This window comes from Hevea brasiliensis, chromosome 4 (assembly GCF_030052815.1).
Source record: "Hevea brasiliensis isolate MT/VB/25A 57/8 chromosome 4, ASM3005281v1, whole genome shotgun sequence".
Taxonomy (NCBI): domain Eukaryota; kingdom Viridiplantae; phylum Streptophyta; class Magnoliopsida; order Malpighiales; family Euphorbiaceae; genus Hevea; species Hevea brasiliensis.
This window is the reverse complement of record NC_079496.1, coordinates 13,633,849-13,640,937: the sequence shown is the minus strand read 5'-3', so window position 1 is coordinate 13,640,937 and position 7,089 is coordinate 13,633,849. Positions and strand designations below refer to the sequence as shown.

The 7,089-nt window shown below is 34.3% G+C and overlaps 1 non-coding gene across 1 annotated transcript; it reads right to left on the bottom strand.

Annotated features, from left to right (window-relative positions):
- Positions 1 to 5,105: 5,105 nt before the first annotated feature.
- On the bottom strand, positions 5,106 to 5,212 carry LOC131179812 (small nucleolar RNA R71). Its single transcript, XR_009148698.1, has one exon. It is a non-coding gene; the product is annotated as a small nucleolar RNA R71 (small nucleolar RNA).
- Positions 5,213 to 7,089: the final 1,877 nt, after the last annotated feature.

The window sequence follows — 7,089 nt, the reverse complement described above, 5'->3', positions numbered from 1 at the left end:
CCAAAGGTGTCTAATCCTAAAGGACAAGAGCCAAAGATACCTAATGGCAATGAACCTAGAAAGACTTCATATCATCAACATGTCCCTAAACAAAATGTTAATAGAACATATACATCTAGGAGATTTGCATCTAGGCCAAACTCCTATAAGGAACATGCTGCTAGGCCTCATAACCATCATAATACATACAATGCTTCATGTTCACGTGCACATGTTAGACACAAAAATAATGGTCACATGAGACCATATGCACACTCTCATGCATATAGACCAAGAACAAGAATGTTCAATAGTTATTGTTACTATTGTGGCAAGTTTGGTCATACCAATTATAGGTGTACTATTAGGAAAGTCCATCTTGAATATGGTAGAATGTTTGATCTTAATAATGATAGAACTACTAACCCCTAAAAACCTAAGTACATTTGGGTACCTAAAGTAAATTAAATTATTTTGTGTAGGTGTGTTTGAAATCCTCAAAGCTTGAAAGCTAGTGGTACTTGGATAGTGGATGTTTAAGATACATGACCAAAAATGCCAATCTCTTCCTTTCACTTGAAAAGAAGGATGGAGGCAGGCAAGTGACTTTTAGTGACAATGGTGAAGGTAAAATTATGGGGATAGGTAAGATTGGTAAGGAAAGTTCTTTTAGTTGACGGTTTGAAGCATAACTTATTAAGTGTTAGTCAATTATATGATCAGGGTTGTAGAGTTATATTTGAGTCAAAATCTTACCTTGTTTCTAGGATGTGTGATAATAAAATATTGTTTGTTGGTGAATGGGTTAAAAATATTTATGCTATTAATTCGCATACTTTATCTAACAAAGATTTCAAGTGTTTTGTATCGATTAGTGATGACTCTTGGACTTGGCATAAAAGGCTTGCATATGCTAGCATAGATCTTTTTGCAAACTTGAACAAGAATGAGCTAGTTGATGGGCTTCCAAAGATTAAGTTTCAAAAGGACAAGGTGTGTAATGCATGCCGAATGGATAAACAAGTCAAGAGATCTTATAAATCAATTTGTAAGGTATCTACTTCTAGACTTTCAATTGTTGCATATGGATTTGTTTGATCCTACTAGAGTAGCTAGCTTAGGTGTATATATTATGCCTTTGTGTTTGTGGATGATTACTCTAGATATACTTGGGTTGTATTCCTTACTCATACAGATGAATACTTTGATGTTTTTGAAAGATTCTAAAAAAAGGTTCAAAATGAAAAAAGTTTTTAAATTTCTTTTATTAAGAGTGATCATGGTAGAGAATTTGAAAACTTTTGTAACTCATTAACGATCACTTATAATTTTTCTTCTCTTAGGACTCCCCAACAAAATGGTGTTGTTGAAAGAAAAAATAGAACTCTTTTAGACATGGGGAGAACTATGTTAAATAAATATAATTTACCTACTTATTTTTGGGCGAAAGCCATTAATATGACTTGTTATGTTTCAAATAGAGTTTTAATTAGATCCATTTTGAAGAAAACTTCTTATGAGTTGTGGAATGGCAAGAAACCTAAGGTAGGTTATTTTAGACTTTTCGGTTGTAAGTGCTTTATTTTGAATATCAAGGATAATTTAGATAAATTTGGCTCCAAAACCGATGAAGGTATCTTTTTGGGGTACTCTGCATCTATTAAAGCATATAAAGTCTTCAATAAGAGAACCTTAATTATTGAGGAGTCAAAGCATGTTGTATTTGATAAAGCTCACTCCTTTGGTCCTAAAAATGGTGTTTCTTATGATAATGATGTTGTAGGTGACCTTGATGAGTTGACCCTTAGAGATCCTCAATCTAGTGGAAATCAAGATCAACTCAAGGAAGATCCCTTAAAGGATTTGAGAGATGATGAAGTTGAGCTTCAATAGCAACAAGATCAATTAGTTCCATATCAAGGAGTTCAACAAGATCTACCCAAAGATTGGACGTTCAAGAAAGATCATCCCGATGACCAAATCATTGGTGATATATCAAAAGAGAGTTTGCTAATACTATGAAGAGTGAGTTTGAGATGAGCATAATATGTGAACTCAAATTCTTCCTTGGGCTTTAAATCAAGCAAGCTAAGGATGACATCTTCATCAACCAAGAGAAGTACACCAAAGAATTGATCAAGAGGAATGGGATGGAGAGTAGCAACCCAAGTAGAACTCCAATGAGCACAAACACCAAGCTTAACAAGGATGAAAAAGGAAAACCGATTGATGAAAAGCTTTATAGAGATATGATTAATAGTTTTTTATACCTCACGGTTAGTAGACCGGATATTAGGTTTTTCATTTATTTATGTGCACATTTTCAATCATGTCCTAAAGAGTCTTACTTGCATGCTGTTAAACGCACTCTTATATACTTGAATGACACATTGCATTTAGGTTTATGGTATCCTAGAAATGCATCTTTTAATTTGTGTTCCTACTCGAATGCCAACTTTACCAGAAGCATCCTTGATCAAAAAAGTATCTGAGGTACTTGTCAACTCCTAGTACATTCTATAGTTTCTTGGTGTAACAAGAAACAAAACTCAATTACACTTTCTACAACTGAAGCCGAATATGTGGCTAAGGGTTTTTGTTATAGCCAAATGTTTTTAATCAAGCAATAATTAAGAGACTTTAAAGTGTCTCTTGATCACATTCCTATTAAATGTGATAATACAAGTGCAATCAACTTGACCAAGGATCCCATACGTGTTGCACTCATTTCATATAGGCATTTTAGGATAGTTTTGCATCCATTTTGCCTTTATATTTTACTATATTTTATGTTTTTAGCTTTATTTTAGCTTATTTATTAACTTTAGTTACCTTATATTTGATTTTATAATTTCGTTATTTTTAATAGGTTTTTGTGGCAAATTGAGGGTCATTAAGTGCATTAGAAAGTGATTTAAAGAAATTTGGAGTTCCCTAAGCATGGAAGAAAGTTGAAGAAATCAAGCCTTGAAAGATCAAGTTAGCCGAAATTTGCTTGAGACTTTGCTTATGATGTTGCTCAGGGTATGTCATATTGCTTAACCTTAAGCCTAGGCAAGCCTCAAGTCAAGCACAACTTAAATCCTACACAATCAAGCTTTTATCCCAAAACTTGCTGAGAATTGCTTAAGATCCTGCTTGAGATCCTATTTAGGGTAAGCAGCAGTGCTTAAGGTGCAACACAAGTCAAGCTGAAAGTCAAGCATGAGCAGAAAAACTCATTTTATTCCAAACCTGCCAAGATTTGCTGAGGATTTGCTTAACCTTAAGTAGACAGTGCAACCAGAGGCCGAAAATTACTGAAGAAGCTGCTTAGGGTAAGCAGTATCCTAAGCAAACTGCCTGAAACGTGAATAATTCTGCTGAATTGGATATTTCTACACCTCATTTCCTATCCACTCCTTAGCTCTTATATATTTTTAGGGCAACTTTTGGGACCATATAAAAGTATTATTTTCTAGTTTTTGTCACAAGAGGAAATAATAAGAAACAAAAAGGAAAGAATCACAAATAGAGAGAGGGAGGAGGACGCCATCATTTTCTGAGGAAGAGGAGCTGCTGCAACCATCTCTGGAAGCTCCAGAAATTAGAGTTTTGGATTCTTCTACCTGGGTTTCTCTATTTTTAGTCCTCTTACCATGTTTTTCTTTACTTTTCCATCAATTTCATTTGTAAATACCAACATGAGTGAGTAAACTCTCTGGATTTCAGAGGTGGGAAATATGTTTTAGATTAATTTGTGGATTTGGACTGGTTATTTCCATATTTTATATAAATGTGAGTTTTGATTCCTTTCTTGTGTGCTTGATTTACTTGCCTAATATTAGTACCCATTGGGTATTGTGTTAATATTTGATTAAAGGACCGAAAGGTGAAGGTCATTGATAGATAATCAAATATTGGAACTTAAAATTACCTAGATTTAGAAATAAACTAGGGTTTTAAGAGGAATTAATGATTGGTTACAAAACTTAATGGGTTTTAAAGTAATCAAATATCATGTGAAAGTAGTTTTGGTTATTTTAGAACACACTTTGGTTTACTTGAAAAAATATCAAAGGAATTTAGAATCAATCACCTTCAGACTCTATTTTCCCTTAAAATTGGAATACCCAAGACAAATCTCAATTAATTTAAGCATAAACCCCCAACTCTAAAATTATTTTTATCATAATTAGACTTTGATTTAAATTACCCATTATTAATTTAGTTCAATTGCATCTAGATTTAAAATTTATTTACTTGCTCTTTACTCATTCCAATTAGATTTGTCAATTTACTTTGCTCATTTATATTTACCATTTATTCATCAATCATTAGCCCAAATAATCGCTTCATTCATAGTTTGGTACTCAAACGACAAATCCTTATGGGAATGATACTTGACTTATCACTCTATTACTTGATACGACCCGTATACTTGCGAATTCACGCTTTAAGTTTTTGGCGCCACTGCCGGGGATTTGATTTTTATTTGATATTGAGCTATTGTTTGTTTGGTTAATTTAGATATTTTATTTTTAATTTCTTTTACCATTTTACTTTGAGAATTTGTTTATTTTGTTTTTCAGGTGCTTAATTTTATGAGAAGGACAAAAAGTGAAGAAATCAATTTATTCTTTGATCCAGAAATAGAAAAGACAACAAGAGCTTTAAGAGCAGAAGCTAAGAAGAGAAAAACTAAATTTAAAGCTCAACAACAACAAGAAAGAGCACAAGAGCAAGAGCTGCTACAAGAAGAAATGGCCAACAACAATAACAACCGTTCTGTGAAGGATCACGTCTATCCTAACATTAGAGATTTCATACCAAGTATCACAAGACCAAGAGTAGAAGCTAATAATTTTGAATTGAAGCCTGCACTGTGTCAGATGGTATAACAATCACAATTTGGGGGAAGTCCAAGTGAAAGTCCACATGTTTATCTAGCACACTTTCTTAAGATCAGTGATATGTTCAAGATAAATAGAGTTTCTGATGATGCAATTCGACTCAGATTATTCCCTTTCACTTTGAAAGACCAAGCTAGAGAGTGGTTACATTCTTTGCCACCGGGTTCTATCATAATATGGGATGAACTTTTTCAAACATTTTTAGCTCAATATTTTCCACCAAGCAAGACAGCTAAGATAAGAAATGAGCTGACTTCTTTCAAACCTAGAGATGATGAGAGCTTGTATGAAGCATGGGAGAGGTACAAGGATTTGCAAAGGAGATGTCCACATCATGGGATTCCTAAGTGGATGCTTGTTCAACACTTTTACAATGGAGTTTCACCAGCTATTAGAAGTACAATTGATGCATCTTCTGGAGGTGATCTTATGGAGAAATCTAAAGATGAAGCTTTTTCTGTTCTAGATAAAATTGCTTATAACAACTACCAGTGGAGTTGTGAGAGGAATGAGATCAAGAAACCAGCTGGTATGTTTGAGCTTAATGCCATGAATATGATTAATGCTAAGTTTGATGCTTTGACAAGGAAGATGGACAAGCTAAGCATGAAAGTATATTCTTCAGTTGGAGGTTCAAGTAATTCAGTAGATGTTAGAGCTACAAATGTAAATTGTACAGCTGATTTTTCTGCACTTAGTCAAGATTTTTCAAGTGAGCAAGTAGATTATGTAAGGAACTATAATCAAAGACCAGGTGGTAACCCATTTTCTGCAACTTACGATCCAACATATAGGAACCACCCTAATTTCTCTTGGGGAGGTAGACAAGGACAACACCAGAATTTTTAGCAACCTACTGGGTATCAACAACATCAGAATTTTTAGCAGAATAGAGGTCCTCCTCTTAGAATTCCTAAACCTCAAAATGCACCTGTTCCACCACAACCACAATAACCTCCACCACAACAAGCACAACCAGACAAGACAGCTAGATTAGAAACCATGATTGAGACTCTACTAGTAAGCCATCAAAGTTAACAAAAAATGATTTCTCAATTAGCACCTAAAGTGGATCAAATGGCAACACACAACAAGATGTTAGAGAACTAAATAGCTCAATAAGCAAGCTCTTTAAACAACAAAGCATTTGGGAAGCTTCCTAGCCAACCAGAAAATTCAAGGGAGCATTGTAAGGCTATTACATTGAGAAATGGAAAAATATTAGAGAGTAGAAAAGTTGAAAAAGAGAAAAATAGAGAAGGATATGAAAAAGCTGAAATTGAGGTTAGAGTTGAAGTTGAGAAAGAGAGTTCATTTGAAGAAAAAGGAAGTAAAGAGAGAGAGAGTGAAGAGGAAGAACCTAAATATGTAGCACCTAAAGCCTACATGCCACCTTTACCATTCCCATAAATGTTCCAGAAAGCAAAGTTAGATAAACAATCTGGGAAGTTTTTAGAGGTATTGAAGTCTTTGCATGTGACTATTCCTTTCACTGATGCCTTAGCACAAATGCCTTCATATGCTAAATTTTTGAAGGAGATTTTGTCTAACAAGAAGAAGTTGGAAGAATTTGAGACCGTAGCTCTTACAGAAGAAAGCAGTGCTATCTTGCAAAATAAGCTTCCACCCAAACTGAAAGATCCTGATAGTTTTTCCATACCATGTCACATTGGAGATATCAGTATAGATAAGGCTTTATGTGATCTTAGAGCTAGTGTTAGTCTAATGCCATTGTCTATCTATGAGAAAATGAAGATTGGAGAAATGAAGCCTACCACTATTTTACTATAGTTAGCAGATAGGTCTATTAAATTTCCAATTGGGGTGACTGAGAATGTTCCTCTGAAAGTTGGAAAATTTTTCATACCGGTGGACTTTATAGTATTGGAGATGGAGGAGGATATACACATTCCTATTATTCTTGGTAGACCTTTCCTCGCCACTACTGGAGCTGTGATTGATGTAAAGAATGGAAGGCTTACATTAGAAGTTGGGGAAGAAAAAGTTGAATTTAATCTGTTTCAAGCAATGAAAAAGAAAGATGATTCAAATTCATGCTTGAGAATTGATGTGGTAGATGAAGTGGTCAGAGAAGTGTTCAAAAAGCAACATCCTGAATATCCCTTAGAAGCTTGTTTGGTTCACAACATCAAAAAGGGGGATAAGATTGAAGAAGCTATAGAATATGCTCAAAATTTGGAAGGAAATTCACCTTTGC